The sequence below is a fragment of the Vicugna pacos genome, chromosome 24 (assembly GCF_048564905.1).
Source record: "Vicugna pacos chromosome 24, VicPac4, whole genome shotgun sequence".
Lineage (NCBI taxonomy): Eukaryota > Metazoa > Chordata > Mammalia > Artiodactyla > Camelidae > Vicugna > Vicugna pacos.
Window position 1 is genome coordinate 23,014,159 of NC_133010.1, and position 18,650 is coordinate 23,032,808.

The 18,650-nt window shown below is 43.8% G+C and overlaps 1 protein-coding gene across 25 annotated transcripts in view; it reads right to left on the reverse strand.

The window, feature by feature from the left end:
• Window positions 1-18,650, reverse strand: part of DLGAP1 (DLG associated protein 1) — an 822,007-nt gene that overhangs the window by 175,093 nt on the left and 628,264 nt on the right. The window lies entirely within an intron of this gene.

Sequence of the window (18,650 nt, forward strand, 5' to 3'; positions counted from 1 at the left end):
CATAGGGGCACCATCTGGTGGGAAGACAGCATTCTGATACCACAGCAAGGAAGCAAAACTGAGGTACCAGACTGCCGTATGATGTGAGGGCAGGGGAGGAAAACAGATTCCTTTCACCGTCCATCCTGGGTTTTGATTGTAGTGGACCTCTGTGGGCTTTGCTACCCTGGTTCTACCTCTGATTCTTGCAGTCACATCACCACAATTCTGCTCTGGGGAAACCTTGCTCCCCCACAACTTGTCCATGTGTTTCAGGAATAGGGGAGGCGCTGACTTATCACGCGCCCTGGCTCTCTTGTTTGGCTCGGGTCTGAGCGTGTACTCTCAGCCTGTTCCATCAGTGAGCATCTCTGGACCCTTGCTCAGAGTGCTGGGACGCAGATGGCTCCTCTCATTCAGCATGTCTGTGGGGAAGCAGTCAGCCCCAGGGCCTGCTGGTACCCACTTTGTCATCCCTTATATACCAGTATTATCTCAGGTCATGCAAAACCCCAGTGTTGCTATTCATCCCATTGCAGAGATGAGAAAATTGAGACTTAGTGCTATTAAATAACTGTAAAGTTTACAGCTAGTCAATCACAGTCAGAATGGAAAGGCAGGTTTGTCTCACTCAAGTTTCTGTGTTCCTCGTTCTCCTATCATTCTGCTGCCTGTAAGTTTCAAAACTTAGTAATTTTCCATTAAGCATGAAACTGAAGCATTAAGTTGCTGGGAGACAGAGTGCTAGCACATTTGAAGCCTGTAGCCAGTAGTGATGGTTAGCTGCTTGGAAGAACCAAAAGACTGTAAAAAAAAAACAATGTCCACAGATCGCCTGTCATCCATCCAGCAGTTACACCTGGCTAGAAGTTTTAGTGATATGTAAGCAAGAACACAAACATCCTAAAAGGTAGAAAGATAAAAACAACACAGTCTAGGTCTATGGTAAATAGATTTATTTCCACTGACTATATAGAAGATAAGCTAATACAGAGCCCTTTCGTTCATCTTTCATGCAACTGTTCATTGCTGCTGTGTCTTTCTGACATACTAGAGGCAGATCATTATTGTAGTCACTGTCCATCGCATCCCCTGTGCTTTGTAACTATGATTCCAAAAATTGAATTCCCTGGGATTCCCTGAATCCCAAAACTAGAATTCTGTGCCTGGTGTTCAGGAGCAGAGATGTGGGTAGAAGGTTAGTGATCTTCCTCCCGGGGTCAGTAGAAGCCCAGGTGTAGAAATACCATCCATCAAAACTGAACTTCAGTGTTGGCTAAAATTTTATAAATCTCCCAGCACGAATGGAGACCCCAGGGCTTGTCAAATGCTTATGATTATGGATCTTTTTCCTTAAAACTTAAAGTCTGATCATCTTATTATGAACAAATGGCACAGCTCATATAGGGTCTGTGAAATATCAACTCAAGCATCTCCACTATTGATACTTAATTTCAAAACTATGAATTTTGAAATAAATTTCAGCAAGCATTTCCTTTAGTTTATCATTAGGGATAGTAAGTTCCTCCAATGAGGCTATAAATGATGACATTTGTGAATCATTAACTTAGATATTTGGTATCTATAAAAAAGTACCGAATAGATTTGAGATACAACTACTGGGCATATATCCAGAGAAAACTCTTAATTTGAAAAGATCCACACACCCCAGTGTTCACAGCAGCACTGTTTACAACAGCCAAGCCATGAAGCAACCTAACTGTCCATTGACAGATGACTGGGTAAAAAATATGTGGTATATTTATACAGCAGAAAGTTACTCAGACATAAAAAATGAAATCATGCCATTTGCAGCAGCATGAATGGACCTAGAGATGATCATATTAAGTGACATAAGTCAGACAGAGAAAGACAAATAGCACATGATATCACTTACGTGTGGAATCTAAAAAAATTACACAAATGAACTTATAAAATAGAAACCGACTCACAGACATAGAAAACAAACTTACGGTTACCAAAGGCAGAGGGGTAAATTAGGAGTTTAGGGTTAGCAGATACACACAACTATATATAAAATAGGTAAACAACAAGGTCCTACTGTATAGCACAGGGAACTACATTCAATACCTTGTGATAACCTATAATGAAAAAGAGTATGAAAAATAATGCATATATAACTGAATCACTATGCTGTACACCAGAAACGAACACAACATTGTATTTCAACTATACTTCAATTAAAAAAAAAAAAGAAAAGAAGAAAAGGAGACACAACTGAGAATTTCCTGCTTCTCATCACTGTCATCTGGTGACTCCTGCATCTTGGTGCTTGGACTTTTTATTTCAAGTTACACTCACAACCCCTGAAAGTGGGCCAAAGTAGAATCTTTCCTTCCTGAACGCTGTTCACTCTAATTCAGTAATACTATCATCTATCAAATTACGTGAATCTGGAAAGAACCCATTCGGTCCAGCGCCGGGGCTGGGGAGCTGGGAAGGGACAAGCGGGGCAGTCTGAGAAGGCTCGGCAAGGTGTGTGTCCTTGGAGCCAAGTGCGGACGTTTGCCAAGGAGGAAGGAGTAATGAACTATTATGGTGAATTTTTGCTGGTCTTAATCTGTCTAAGACACTAAATCAAGGCTCATGCTAGCCCTGTCATTAGCTGCTTCATGTAAAGGGTTCTGCTCTTCATTAATTAGCTTGATCTTCCCAGCAGGATGCAAGCTTCTTGAGTCCAAGGCTCTTGTTTCCTCCTCCTCCTCTCTCTGTAGAGCTGGAGCGTGCAAGTTGGTTTGGACTGTTTCACAGTAAGGAATACATCTGACTTGGGAAGCCAGAGCCTGCGCACGCACAACGGAAGGAAAGGAAGAACTGCTTAACCACTCTGCATGCCTCGCACTCTCTCTTCTTTTCTATTTTCTTCTACTGTATTCTACTTAATGAAAAATAATGTTGTTTGTGACCCGCTGCATTGATTTCACGAACCACTAATTGGTTGCGGCCACTGGTTTGAAAAATGCTGCTTTTTGGGGCTTCCAGCGTGGAGTGCGGCCATGCTCATTGTTAATCAGAGAGACAACGTTATTCATCTTCGTTTACTCCCAAGCGCCTTCTGTAAACTAAATGCTTAAGATGTGCGTGTTGAATGAATCCTTATGAGACCCTGAAGTAACACTCCTTGAACTGAGTGTTCTGGTGCTCAGTTATCTTTACATTTACTGATTGTATTTTTCTAGAAGAGTATTTCTTAACGGCTTTCTGTCTTCAGAACAAGGACAGACAGGAGGAGTGTCTTCTGGAATGGGCTGAGAGTCAGAGGTTGGAGATGCCCAACCAGATGGAGTGAGTCCACCAGCGGGGTCAGCACGACGTGTGTAAAGCAGGAGCAGGCAGCCTGACGCTTGAATGCATTTGCATGTTCTTTTCATTTTTAATTGACATTTACTTGACTTACAATATTATATTAGTTAGTGTACAACATAGTGATTAGGTGTACAACTTAGTGATTCAATACTTTTATAGATTATACTCCATATAAAGTTACTATAAAATATTGGCTATATTCCCTGTGCCATACATTATACCCTTGTATCTTATTTATTTTATACCTAGTAGTTTGTACCTCTAAATGTGGCCCCTGAAACCATGAAACTCCTAGAAGAAAACATAGGTGGTACACTCTGACATCCATCTTAGCAATAATTTTGTAGATCTGTCTCCTTAGGCAAGGGAAACGAACCCAAAAATAAACAAATGGGACCTAATCAAACTTAAAAGCTTTTGCACGGGGAAGGAAACCATTAGCAAAACGAAAAGGCACTTGCCTGTTCTTATAGATCAACCTCTGAGGGCCAGAGGCTGTGGGGTTCAAAACATTTTTCAAAACTAAAATGAGTAAATTAAAAGGCTTTCATTTATCTTAGAACAATCCTGTCTTTTTATCCTAATTGATATGGTATTTGATGTCAGTACAAAACCTCTGTCATTTAAGAACAAGGAAGAAAAAAATCCATTAAATATCTATGACCAAAATAGATGCAGCTGGAACAAAAAAGCTTTAGGAAGAACATGCTTTAGAATCTTGAAGTGTCCAAGTACAGACATGATGTATCATTCAACCTAGACATTCCAGTCAAGGACTCTTTAAAATGGGAGCCTGGCACATGATTAGCCCTCAATAAACATCAGGTAATTTCTACCTCCTTCCCCGCACAGCGCACCTACAAACGTGGCACATAAGAAAATGGAATAGTTTCCCACCATGCCATTTTTAACCAGGCAGTTTTTTCACCTGTAGGGAAGGGGCATAGTGCAATGAATATAGTAGAGTTTGGAATCTGGTAGAACTGATTTAAATTTGACTCTGTTACTTACTAGACGTGATTTTGGCCCAGTGACCTTAATCTCTTTTAACCTCAGAGTTCTTAAACATAAAATGAGGGCAGGGATACATACTCAGGGAATTACTGTAAGGATAAAGATGACATAAATGTATATATAAATATTATATATGTAAATATAATATTGATTAAGTAAAAGCTTGTTTCTTGGAATTCAGAAGGTATGTTGGAAGTGATGGTTAAGTTCCCATGTGGGGCCAGCTCCTACAGCCTGCGACTTCATACTAGAGCTGACCCGGGGTGGTCTGTGTAATGGATCCAAGGCTCTTTTCTCCTGGGGGTGGGGGGCTGAGGGTGGGGAAGATCAGTGTGCTGGGGGGAATCTGCAGTGGCCTGTGTGTAAGGGGTAGTGGGTTAGTCAGGCTTCTCAGTGCAGAACAGAATCAACAGAGGTTTCTTTTAAAGAATCAGCTCACGTGGTTGTGGGGGTGGCAAGTGTGAAATCTGCCAGGCAGGCTGGTAGGCTAGACGCTCAGGCAGGAGCTAAGGCTGCCACCTGCAGGCAGGGTTTCTTCTGCTCCTGGAAGCCCAGCTCTGTTCTTAGGCCTCCACCTGACTGGCCCACCCATATTTTCAGGAGTCAGCTCCTTTCCTTCAAGTCAGTTGATTGAAGATGTTAACCATATCTACAAAATTCCTGCCCAGTGACACCTTGATTAGGGTTTGACTAAATAACTGGGTCCTCTAGCCTAGCCAGGTGGCCACCCAGAACCAACCATCACAGGTGGGAACTCGAGCGGCGGCTTCCAGGGTGGTAATCAGGTGCCCAGGGACCCCACAAAGGCCATCCGAGCAGCGTGAGCCTCTACTGTGCTGCCTTTGCGCCCAGCACCTGGGAGAGCGCCTGGCACGTGAATTTCATTGATAGGTTTTTAAGGGCAAGGGAGTCCTCTGTGAAATTGTTGTTTCTTGTTGACAACTGAAGAAGAAAATCTACACATCACACCGTGCTAAATAAAAAGAGAGCTCAGAGACCAATCTTTTATGTAAGCCCTTCTACATTCTAAAAGACCAAGAATTCCATAATAACCTGCCTTTGTAAAGCAAATACAGAGCTAACCTAAAAAAATAAGGATTTACTCTAATACCCTGCACACCCTACCCATGGAAAACTGTCACAATACTTTAAAACCACTTGTTTACAAATCCTTCTCACTATTCAGTCTGTAAGCAGCTTGAGATGAGGGATGACGTCATCCCTCGGGCAGGGACTGTGTCTTATTCCTGCTTATCTTCCAGGTCCAAGCAGGTTCTCAGGTAAGATTTAAAACGTGTAGAATAAAATGAGATGAAATAAAAGTGCTCATGAAGTCTTTTACTACATCACCTGAGTTATACCTGATTTTTGGATCAGTGGGAAGTAAGTGTGGGAACCTTTGGTCCTGGACTTTCCTCTACCAATGGCGGGGAAGGTCTGCTCTCTGATGCGGAGCGGGAGGAGGAATGTGTAGGCAAGAGCTGGTTGGGGGGGGCATAGTATCATGCGCGGTGAGTCTGGGGGATTGGACGCATAGCCAGCATCCGGAAGAGAGTCTTTGGTGGCCCCCAGGGAGCTGCAATTGGATGTTTCTGTGGAGGTCTTCAGCGAACCACAACCACATTCCACAGCAGGGTCAAGAGAACGCCTCTCAGCCCATCACCAAACCGTGGCAGGGCCAGCCAGGCAGAACCCCAAAACTGTCATCTCACCCAGTGTGTTCCAAGGCATGTTCTGCGTATCACTCATTCTTAGAAATACTCTGTTGGAAGAGGGTTTCCCAGAATGGGAGAGATCTGAGGGGTGCTCTATATTTCATAGTTCTCTTAGAGAGTTGCCGTCCGTATTAGCATCTTAAAGATTGCAGAATGTCTGCCAATAAAGAAGCTTGAGTTTATCACTCAGTTTATCAAAGTCAATTCCTTTTCTTCAGATGAACATCTCTTCATATCCTGCTTTGATAAATGTCATCATGAAAGGAAGAAGCTGACACCCCGAATGTAAATTACAGTGTATATGGCTAACACATGGCAGGACTGGGCTCGGATTTCCATCTCTTCTCTCTTGGACCGGTGTGCTTTCAGCTTCATCATACTGCAACTATTTATCCAGTGAACTCAACAAAATGAAAAAATGATTCACCTACGTGAGTCCTTTTTACAATTTGTTGAACTGTTTTGATCTCCCTCTGTGGGTACGTAGACAACAAAAATGGAGAGTGGCTTCTATGTGTAGAAAGGAAAAACCACAACAAAACGCAGGCTTTGGGAACATACACTTTGCCTAAAGCTTATGGCGTTATTTGTTTCCCTCAGGGAATCTGTGCAAACAACATATAGCAAATAGAGAAATGAAAGTGGCATTAGCTTATAAAAATAGGTATGTGTCTCATGTCTTGTGTTGTTTATCACGAACTTAGACCATGCTGACCTTTTATGGCAAAAGCTGTAATAAGGTAAGAGTGTCTTATTCAAGATGATGTACGATTATCTTTGGATGTAGAAAAATCTTTGCTAAGGGCACACCCCGCCCCCCTCCATTGTTCCTTCACTCGCCAGTTATTGACTGAAATTCAGTCTTTGGTTTTCTCTCCCTGACACATACATGACACATACCCACGTTTCCTATTCAGTGATGCTGTTTTTCCCATTACAGAAGTTGTGAACTCCTACAGACAGCGACAATGCAGATATATTTCATTTGAGAAAGGCTTTTTCGGGTCCCCCCCTCTTTCTTTACCTTTTTGGTAATGAGTCAAACTGACCTGATTCTGGTTCTTCAGTAACAAGGCTGGCTTCCTGCAATTCATACACACCTCACTGCCGCTGGATGAGTAGGCACTTAACCTCCCACTCAAGTTTGCCATTGTTTGTGCAGAGTAAAAAATTCTGAATTAATAGAAAAGTGTTAAATTAAGCTTCACTTATGATATCCCACTTGGCAAAAAATAATTAGTTTCTTTTATCCTGAGATAGATTTGGCTAACACCCAGAAAACAAAACAAAATAAAACAAAACAAACCCTTTTGTGTCAGGATGTCCACAGGGGATTTTATTTGTTTAGGAGGACGTAGTTCTTAAATCAGAAAAGAATTAAGTGGCTTCCTAGTTTCTACCCAAACTAGGCAAATGTTCTGGGGTCACTGGAGGAAGACCCAAACAGAGAATACTTTCTGGAGGTGGGTAAGACATTGTGGAGTAAAAGGAGGCAGGAAGCTGGGGGAGGGGGCAGGATTTCTTCTCTTCTTCCGTCCTAAGTGCGTCTAGATGTAAATTCGGACCTAATTTCAATTGAGATAAATATATGGGGCACAGAAATAATAAAAATTCAAAAGTGGTTTTTCTTATGTGGTGTTTTAGGGATGGCTTTTGGAACAAGGATCACATACAATTTTTCTGCGTAATTTTGTAGGAGGCATAATTTTCTTGACTTTTCTATGGAGAAATACATTTACTTGTTTCATCTTGATTTACAAAACATCTTTCCTTTGTTCTTACGCTATACAGAAACCGAAAGAAGACATAAAAATTGTGTCCAGGAAGCATCTAGGTATCATGAAATATTTAAATTAGAAGTTTCTAGCACACCGGATCAATAAAAGTAGAGGAAACCTGGGGCTTCTAACCTGCTTCCCTTTTGCAGCATAGGCTAGTCAAGGAGGATTCAATTCAGATAGAATTTTACTATCTTTATTTAGGTACTTGAGGATGTAGATTTCCAAAAGATAGATTAATATGTAAAAATTCTGTTATGGCATTAGTTTAATTAACCATGAAAAACTCACAACCCATTTCTTAGTTGATGGCATAAAGAAAGCATTGATGGAAAGGCTGAAAATACAAAACTAATATCTGTAATTTATTCAACTGATGGATTGGTTTAAAGATTTAGTTACTGGGCATCTCTTGTAAAAAGCTAAAATCACGATAGTGAATGACGTTGCTCACTGGATTCTTACCATGCTAGTTCTTCAGTATGTAGAATACAATCTCCTTGAAGGCAGGGATTTTATTTTGTTCAATTCTGTATTCTCAGTGTCTGGAAGTGTGCCTGGCACTTGGTAGATGAGCATTAAGCATTTGCTAAATGAAGGAACACTCACTCCCATGTAATGAAGCACTTAATAGATACTTTAAAAAATTGGGTAGATCTGTGTACTAATGCGGAGAGAAGACCAATATGGCTGACCTTTGCACAATGCAGGTGTGAACTGCACTGGCCTACTTACACTTGAGTTTTCTTCGATAGTAAATGCCACAGTACTACACAGTTGTGATTGGCTGAGTCCGAGGATTTGCAATCTCAGATCTGGAGGGACCCAGTATAAGGAGGCGACTATATATTACATGCAAATTTTCTACTGTGTGGAGGGTGGGTGCCCCAACCCCTGCATTTTCCAAGGTCAACTGTGTCTCTTAGAAAGTCATAGGGGAACATGCTGAATAGTGTTTACAGTTTATATGCATTTTATACGTATATATTTTTGTGTTTAAATAAATGCAAGAAATATCAAGGAAAATGTTAAAATGTTAATAGTGGTGCAGTGATGCAGAGGGCTTTTACTTTTAACTCTATACCATTTGTGTTTTTTTCAGAATTAACACGTATCAATTTCATTAAAAAAGGAGCTCTGTGGAAAAAACTCCAAACCCACTTTTCTTTAAAAAAAAATGAAATCTGCAGAAAGACTGCAAATTTACAGCCAGGATAGGTCTGTTTATTTAGAATTTGTGTTGTCTTTACTTGATCCCAATCTACAGATACTATTCTGTCTCTTGCAAAGAAAACCTAAGGAAGAGGTTTCAACTGGAAATTGATGAAAGTTGGGGAGGAGAATCAGGAAACAGAATCTTTTAAGAAGTATTATTGAAGATACTGTGCTTTCCTATTTTTTTCAGCTTGGGTTAGAATTTTATATTTAAAGTTAAGAATATTTGCATGTAATCATATGCAAAACCCCATATGTTCTGTATCAGTCTGTACCTCTTATTTTCAATGAGATAAAATAGCTTACTTAAAGTTGAATTTTCCCATTGGGTTTAGACGATTCAGCTGTTTATCCAGCAGGACTTTGCTTAAAAATAGATGGGATGACATTTGTGGGTGCTTTTGAAAAAATATCCTTTGGAGAAAGCAGCAGAACTCTAATGCCACGTTTACCATTTACATTATATAAGAAAGGCAAGTTTTGTGTAATGAGGATTTCATGTTATTTATTCTCCTAACATATAAACTATAGCTCTTTTGAAACCAGTCACAATCATTGGATGTATAAGGATATCTCATCTTAGTTTTACTTGCTGGTGATGGTGATTAATTTCAGGGAAACTTTAAATATGGTTGGAAAGAGTTTCTTATGATCGTACATGGAAAAAGTCTATTTCTTCACCCTTCTAATTATGTACTTTCCCCCCATAATTCTTCCATCAACTATTTATTGAGTGCCTGCTCTGTGGCAGGCACCATGGTTACAAAAATCAACATGGAGATGATTTTGAGTCCATTTTGCCTGACTTTATAGACCAATTTAATAATGTTTCTACCGACCTGCCAAAAAATAAAACGTGGTTAACCTCCTGTCATGTGATTCCGTAGAGTCTAGGACAAGAATTAAAATAGATTGAGCTTAAAATGTATTGTCACCCCAAATTTCCAGCCACATTGACATCCAGGAGAATACAGTCAATTTAAGCCTGAAACATTAAAATCAGTGTTCCAATCTTGGTAGCCTTGCTGATGTGGCAAAGGATTATGACACCCGGAGGAAATGAAACCAAATGCATCACTTTCCCACCCAGAAAAGCACTCCTATCTTAGCATCCTACCGATTTTATTTATTAAAAAATACACTTTCCGAGGAAATTGCATTTATTGGGTCATATGAAAGAGGAAATTAGGTCTATGTGAGGGCAGGGGCGTGTGGCATCACCATGCCACAGTCTTAGCCTCGGTTTTTATAGAACTTGTCTCTGAAGACTCATGAAGTAATGGCATTAGATTCTCTCGTCCTTTGTCAGTGTTTCCCTGACCTGGAATGCTGTCACCCAGATGGCAGGTGAGCGGTATCTGCCCACTGAGGAGGAGGGGCGCACTTCACCCTGTCGTGCTACATGACTTGAATGCCTGGCTTGCTCCAGCGGACCTTGCCACCCGTCCCTGCTCTGAGGTGGCCTGCTGCCCCTAGCCATCGCAGGGGGCTGTCAGGTTAAGAGGGAGAACGCAGCGTCCTTTCTGCCACAGCCCCGGGGAATTGATGTCTCCCAGGCAGCCTGAGTGCCTCTCCTCCCGGATGCATTGTTTCATCACGACTGTACTTTCTGTGAATGCTTTTAATGGTCTAGGTCACCCCTCAACTCCCCGCCGCCCCCTCCAAGTGCAGGGATTTTGTGTTTTCCTTTGAATAGCAAGGTATAGTTTAGAGTTCCCTGCGGCGTTCTATAAAAGTGAGACGTACTAACGAGGAACCGCGGAGCAGGCTCTCGAAGCCCTGGGGCTGGCTACAGGAGCACCCTGAATGCGAGGAAAGAAGTCAGTTTCCAGCACAAAGGCAAGCTGTAGCCTCTCATTAGGTCCAACCGCTGCACGTGAAAACGCATGTTCATAGAACAGTGCTGGCGTTTGGGGCGGGGGGAACCGCGTCGTGTGGACTACGTTTTTAAGATGTGTTTTCCATCTTCTTCAAAATCCAAACATCTGTTATTTTCTTTCTTCTTTCCCTTTTATGTTGAAACCTCCATTATAACGAATTAGCTCTCCCTCCTCAGTAACTTCAAGTGTTTGTTTCCCTTCTCTAAAAAGGAAGCACGTAGATGTGGGCGACACTTCAGTTTATCCCCCCTCACTCGTATGTGATTTTTGACTCTGGGTGACTACATTAGTTTGGTCAGGCAATGAACAGTATTAATCTTATATCTTATACAAATGTGCCCTCTTCGTAAACAAAACTTTCAAAAATACCCAATTTTTAAAACCCTTAGACTTGATTTATAATTTTGTTTCGAGAAAGCCAAATTTCTCGGATTGTTAAAGTCACGTGCAGTGATGAATGCAAATACTAAATGTGTTTCCTCTCTCCAGATTATAGGGTAGTTTGGAAAAGAGACAAAAATAAAATAAAACCCTGGTACATTCCTAGTTGATGACATCTAATTTCTTGGTAATTTTAAAATAATGGAGATTGGGGTGGAGTCATGGAATTAAAACCATGGAGAGGAAAGAGAGAAGGCAGAAACTGTATTACAATAATAGTCAACCGTTTGTGGTAAGAAAGCTTCAAAGAGTGGGTACAAGAACTGAGTTTTCCTTCTGGTTGAGCCTGACAGAATTTTTCTCTGACTGTAAACACAGGGCTTGATCACAGAGTAATAAGAGTGAGTAAAAATGTAAGTAGTTGACTTGAAGTCAGGAAATATTAAAATGCTGGTTGTTCTTTTTTCAAGACAGTTTTAAAAAAAAAATTTAAGCAATTCATCAGTTTTTAGGCACGCTGATCAGGGTCTTTTAGGTGCTCAGGAACAGTCCATTTTGTGGTTGATCAAGAAATCGGACTAGAAACCCCCCGCAGCTGTGAAGCACAGCCGCTGGGCGTGGTTGGTACACATATTTGTACAGTCTGCCTGCAGTGCATGGCATCGTGCCTCGCACACGAAGGAAGTGTTCAAATTGTACATGTCTGGTGTAGGAGGGAAGCTGGGGTTTCCCCTTTCCCCCTCATTACCCAGTCTGGTAAGAGCTGCAGCTTTCTCTGTTCACAGTAATGGAGAAACCCTTAGAGCCAGGTCGATAACTGTGTGAGTCAACGTTTACGAACTCCTTCAAAAGGATGTCGGAAGGGAATAAAGTAGTTTATAATTCGTTCCTGAGACTTCGACATATTAACTGAGCCTTTGGAACTGCTTGCTGCTTGTTGGGTAGATGGTATAGATGGTTAATGACTTGGTAATGTATTAGTGATGTTTTTATTTCATTGAAAGTAATTTTTAAAATTGAAGTATAGTTGATTTATAATATTGGTTTAGTTTCAGGGGTACGGCGTAGTGATTCAGTATTTTTGCAGATTATAGTCCACTGTAGGTAACATCCTTGTTGCTTATCTATTTTCATAGTAGTTAGTACCTGTTAATCCCATGCCCCTAATTTGTCCCTCCCTCCTTCTCTCTTCCCTGTGGTAACCACAAGTTTATTTTCTGTATCTGTGAGTCTGTTTGTATAAGATAATTTTATTCCAGATGTGAACATGACATGTTGATTATTGCTCTTACTATTCACTGTTATATAAAAAAGATGATAGTAGCAACCATAAACAACAGTAGCATGCATCGAACAGGATCAGTTTATCTTTTTTAAGGAAAAAATTGTGACTTTGAGACAATTTTTCCTCACATGTGAAATGCAATAGGTAAAAACCCGCCTTGAAAGTAGATCAGTGTGCAGTTACATGTTATTTCATTGTTTTATAGTTGCCTCGGTTAAAAAAAGACCATGTCATCTGAGAGATGGCAGGTGAGACCTGGGCGTCAAGAAAGCCTGCTCTGAAATCCCAGCTTGGATTCCGAGTGGCGTTTTGAACTATCCAGGAGGGATGCATGCCTGCTGCACGCATGAAGCAAGGCTGGTGTTACTTGCTTTTATAATTCCTTGCTTTCGAGAGACTACGATAGGAGGCCTTTCTTGTTCTAGACTGTGACCCTGGGGTTCATGAACTGTATGATTTTCTTTATTCTGCGATAACCCTGCCCACAGGATTCAATTAATGAATCCATTCATCCATCCATTCATTCACATTTATTTTTCGTTCTGGAAGCCCCCTGGTATCTTTTTTTCTTTTCTTTTCTTTTCGTTTGGTGTGTGCGCTCCTCCCAGCTTTACTGAACTATAACTGATATATAACATTGTGGTAATGTAAGGCGTACAACCTGTTGATTTTACATGCTTATATATTGTAAAGTGACGACCACCGTGGCTTCAGCTGTCACATCACTGCATCGCTTAAATGTTGTGTGTGTGTGTAGATAGATGTGTGTGTGTGTGTGGTGACAATGTTTAAGACTCACATTTGCTAAGTGCGTCCCGTGTCCTGCGGGAGCAGAAGGCACAGTGCTAGTAGACCGGTATTTGACTGCAGGGATCTCAGTCTGCACTGGAGGTGGGGGTGGGACCCGTGGGGGGGGGCGCAGCAAGCCCTGCAGTGTGGTCTCAGCGAAGTGAGGCGCTCCTGAAGATTGCCCACTAGACCGTGCGCTGAGCACGGAAGCCGGCTTCAAGGACGTCACTCTTGACTTGGGACTGGAGTGGTGGTCAGGACTGCTGGCTGGGCCCGGGGAGAAGGCGGTATTAGAGGGGAGGAGGCAGCCTATGTGGAGGCCTGGCCTTGAGAAAAGGCAGTGTGTTCAAATTAGGTGCAACACATGGAGATTTCAAAAGACACAGACCTCACCTCGGCCCAAGGCCTCTGGGAGGTACTGCTTCATAGATTAAGCTGAAGACACTCAGTCTCCTGCTGATGGTCCTGCCTTAGTTTAAAGCATAAAGGTCTTTCTCAAAATGCCTTTCCTTGGATTGTGTTTTTCCGTCAGTAAGAGGGCGCTGAGAACAATCAGATGGCTGCTTTGGATTCTGTGGATCATTTCTAAGCCGCGTTCCCTCCCCTCCTCCACATGCCGGGGAGCCCAGTGAAGTCCCCCAAACGTGCACTTCTTCTGAACTGGCCACTGCTTGCTGGACTGGGCATTCTGCCCTGCCAGCACACCTTCTCCCTCAGCCACACTCATCACCTCCCGCCGCCACCAGACCTCACTTCCGTTTCTGCCCAAATCCCCACGCAGGCCTTACCCTCTCTCCTCCTGGACTTGCTCTGACACTCAGCCCTCTGATGCCTCCCACCGCGTGCCAGGAGCACAGCCCGTACTCGGAGGGCCTCTCCACCCCACACAGCAGCCTCTGTAATAGCTCCTTTCTTAGAGTATTAGCTCATTTGGAATCATCTTTCACTTCCTAAAATATCATCACTGTATTAGTTCCTCTGGCTGCCGTATCAGATTATACACACTTAGTGGCTTAAAACAACTCACATTTCTTCTGGAAGCTAGAAGTCTCAGATTGCTTTCCTCGGCTGAAACCAACTATCTTGGGCAGTGTGGAGCTCCCTCTGGAAGCTCTCAGGGAGAGGCCACATCTTGGCCTTGTCCACTCTCCTCCACTTCAAAAACCACAGCACGGCGTCCTCACGTCTCTGTTTCCATGGTCACTTGGCCTTCCTCTGTGCTCAAGTCTCCCCCTGCTTCCCTCTCACAGGGACACTTGTGATTACATTAGGGCTCACCCAGAGAATCCAGGATAACTTTCCCATCCCAAGATCCTTAACTTAATCACACCACAAAGTCACATTTGCCATAAAGAGCAACACAATTTTCTAGGATTCGGATGGGCCCTATTCAGAGTCCTTTCCCCATACACGCCAACCACCAGCGCTGCCCATGTGGATGAGTACTTACTCTGTGCCAGGTGGCACTCTACGAGGTCGGCACGGTTCCTATCTCTGTTTTATAGATGGAGAAACTGAGGCACGGAAAGGTCAACTGACCTCTCAAGGCCACAGAAATACAGAAATGGTGGAAAGAGCTTCCACACCGAGGTCCGTCCGGTTCGAAAACCTTTGCCCCTCACACAACGCTGTATACAACGCTGTGTGGGTTTAGATCCCAAGGACCCTAAAGACAGTCACTGTCAACCCCAAATGGATCCTTTCCCAGAAGTTGTGTATGTCCCTCTGCTAGCTGCGTTTCTAGATCTTTCTCCGGCAGGGAGCACTGCTAACTGGGCGGCAGCAGCAGCAGCCTGCCCCCCCCCCCCCCCCCCCGCCAAGCGGCCGGTGGAAGCTTCCGCAGTAGCCGGACACCAGGCGGTCGGCTGCGCCCAGGCCAGGGCGCTGTGGGAAGGGGGTCACAGAGCAGGACCGGGAGGAAGGGCGTGCTGAGAAGGACAGTGGCAATGGAACAGACGTGTGAGGCCCGGCGACTGTCACCGCAGAGAGAGCCAGAAAGGCAGCACAGCCTGGTAGTCGCTGAGGCTGAGGAAGAAAGCTGGGAAAGAAAGAATACAGCCCAAAGAAGGGTGCTTTCAGGTTATCAAGAGGGGAAAGGTGCCCTCAGGGCAGACCTGGGGGGTCGGAAAGCAAACGAACAGGCCAGGCAGGGAAAAGTCAAGTTTTCTATGATCCACTGTTTATTTTGAAGACTAAAGATTCCCCTCCCTCTAAGGCGGCAGCGGGCCCCGTGGAGGATGGTGACAATCCAACAGACCGCGGGGCCCATTGGTTAACATCAGGGTTACTCACGGCGACTTGAGCCCCAGTTCTCTCACTTATAAAACAGGAATAAGCATGAAGACTGAAGAGTGTAAGGGACCTCCTTCGGCACAGCCCTTCACAGGACTGGCTGACAGAGTCGTTGCATTCAGTTTCCACCGCCTCATCAAAGCAATGGGATAAAGCTCGCTGAGGGGTTGTTCAGGCGTCTGTCCATGCATTCAGATAGAATCTACTCTGCTCATGGCCACAACTGGTGACTAAGGGGTCGGACAGCTACCTTCATGGAACAAATCAGCTGGTGGAATAGGCAACCCCACATAAAATAGAAGAAGCGTGAAAAGGAAACATGGATGCTATGAAAATTACTGGGAGAGACTGGACTCAAACTTGGCCAGTCAGAGGGCTTCCTGGAGGAAGTGCCACCTCAGACAAGGCTAGAAAGTTGAAAACAGGACAAGTAGGGAAGAGGGGAGCCCAGGGTGGATGGACAGAAGAGACGCAAGAGGAAGCAGCTCATGCAAAGGCCCCGGGCAGGAGAAGTGGTGCCGTGAGAAAGCGAGAAGCCCGTCACAGCGGCTGACATGCAGAGTGGACTGAAAGGGTGTCAAGAAGTGGGGCTGTGAAGGAGGGAGGTCCCCAGTTAAGTCATACTGTGTCGGTCATGGTGAGAAGCTTGGATTTTACTCCCGGGGGTAAGGAGGAGGCCTTGAAGGATTCACAAGCGGAAGATATACTGACTGCATTTGCATTTTAGACACGTCCTTTGGACTGTTACACAGAGTGAATCTAAGGGAAACCTGGGGGAAGGAAGACCACTTCAGAGGCATTTCTCCTAGCCTCAGCGAGGAACGATGGAGGTTTAATGAGGACAGTGGCAGAGGGAGTGAAGAGAAGAGAACAGAAGTCAAATTTATAGGACACAAGTAATTTTCCCACTCACTCATTCATCCATCCAACCAACTTTTAGGAGTCTACCTGAGAGATGTGAGGGTGAGGTAGAGGGGAAAATCAAGGTTTTCACCTGTGTTTCTGGGTTAAAAAATGGGTGGACAGTGGTCCTATTAACAGGAGTAGGAAACGCAGATTAAGGAGGCCTGCGGGAAAGCTGGTGAGCAGTTTTAGTGATGATCGGTTTTGAGTAACACCATTAGGCCCATCCCGCAGATGCCCTGGGGTCCTCCAGCCTGTGAGCATCAGGGAGGCATCCTTAACAGTAACAACCCGGTCTAGTGACATTCCGGTCCTCTCTCAGGTTTGTTCCTCTTCCTCTTGACTCTGACTGTCTTCAAGAGCGGGCCTCTTATGTCTTTGGGAACACAGCTGTTGGCTGCCTTCTGCTCAAGCCTCCTCACCATGTGCCAGGAAGTCCTGTGATGGCCCATCTGTGACAGTGCTGCTGCCTCCGCTGCCACTGTCCTCAGCTGACAGCTGCTCTGTGGTCTTTGCTGTGTGTGCGTGTGTGTGTATGTGTGTAAAGAAGGCAGTAGTGTTACCTTCTCTAGATTTTCTCCAGTAATTAACTAATACGAGGAGTTAATGTGTGAGTCTGTAAGTCACACACGCCTTCATGTGGCATCACTGAGACTGCTGGGAGGACTAGGAACTTGGCCTCTCGTCTTGAAGAGGGAGTGGGGTTGATCGCTGTAGGAAACAAGCATCGCGGAGAGGATGCTGGTCGAATACCTGGCCGATTTAAATCAGCAGGTTGGTTTCAGGTGACGACAGTGGGTAAAAAGTCATGCTGGTGTGCACGTTTTCTTACTGTTCAAATGACAGGAGCACAAGACAAGCACTTGGTGGTGAGGCAAGTTTGCTTTCTAGTTCGTTCGTTTCTCCCAACTTGAAAGTGGACACAGGGCAACGCAAATTGCTTTGGACCAGTGATGCAGGGGAGAAGGGAAATTGGGAGAAAAAATATCAGAATTTAAGAAGCAAAAAAAAGTGCATGGGACAGGCAAGGATGGTCTGGAGTGACGAGTGTGAGAGGGAAAGGGGGGAAGAGGAAAAGAAGATGGACACCTTACAGACCCCCAACAACCCACTGTATTTGAGCTTCCAGCAATTTCACACACGGAGAACATGAAATTGAACATGTTTTAAAACCTTGAAGTATGAATAGGTAACACAGGTTCTTAAAAATGAGCTGTGCTAGACTAAAACACTACGTTCCTACTTCTCATAGGTTTACTAAATTAGAGGGTTTTCAAGAGAAATGGCTAAAATTTGTAGGTGGACCGTGGGTGATATGTAAGTCGATCGGGGTCGTTAATAGTAGCTAAGTCCTTGTGCTCAAGTTTAGCAGCCCGTTTATGCTTCTAGGAAAAGCAGATACTGCGAACGACTTGGGTGGGGGGCGAGCGGAGTTCTTCCTTTTCTGTGAGAGTCTGATTGCAATGTTTAAAGATGTCCACGAAATAAAAATATCTGGTGTCAGCTCGTTTCCCACGCATAAAAACAAAATGGGAAGATTAGGTGGGAAGGGGAGAAGCATTTCCTTTCCACTTCTCCAAAATTTCCCACATACTTCGGCTGTTTTGCATAGAGCTTCTGAAATACCTTTTGAGGTCACCTACTTTGAGAGAATAGAGTCTCTGATTTTCAGGTGACATAGCAGTGAGCTCGGAAAACATAAATGGTGTTTTTCATCTTTGCCATTCTTACAGAAGGGAAAGAGCCCCGCTCCTTCCCCAGCTTGCTGAGCTTTTGCTAGTCTCGGGTTTGTGCTACGATCTGACTGAAATACGAATCCCCGTGTTTAACCCTGAAAAGCTACACCACAGAGAGAAAAGCCACCCTGGCAGTGGTTTCATCGCTTCTTGTTTTTAAGAGATAGTAGCCAAGGTGGCCGTGAAAGCCGTGTAGAGGTCTGGTGGGTTTTAATTCCCTGAACTTCAGCGGACAAACAAGTCCATCTCCCACAGGAACTGAGATCATTGCAGCCACGGTAAATCAAGAAAGTAATAACGAAAACGCACGTTAGTGGCATGCTGCTATTTTAAACGCAATCTTACCAAATAAAACC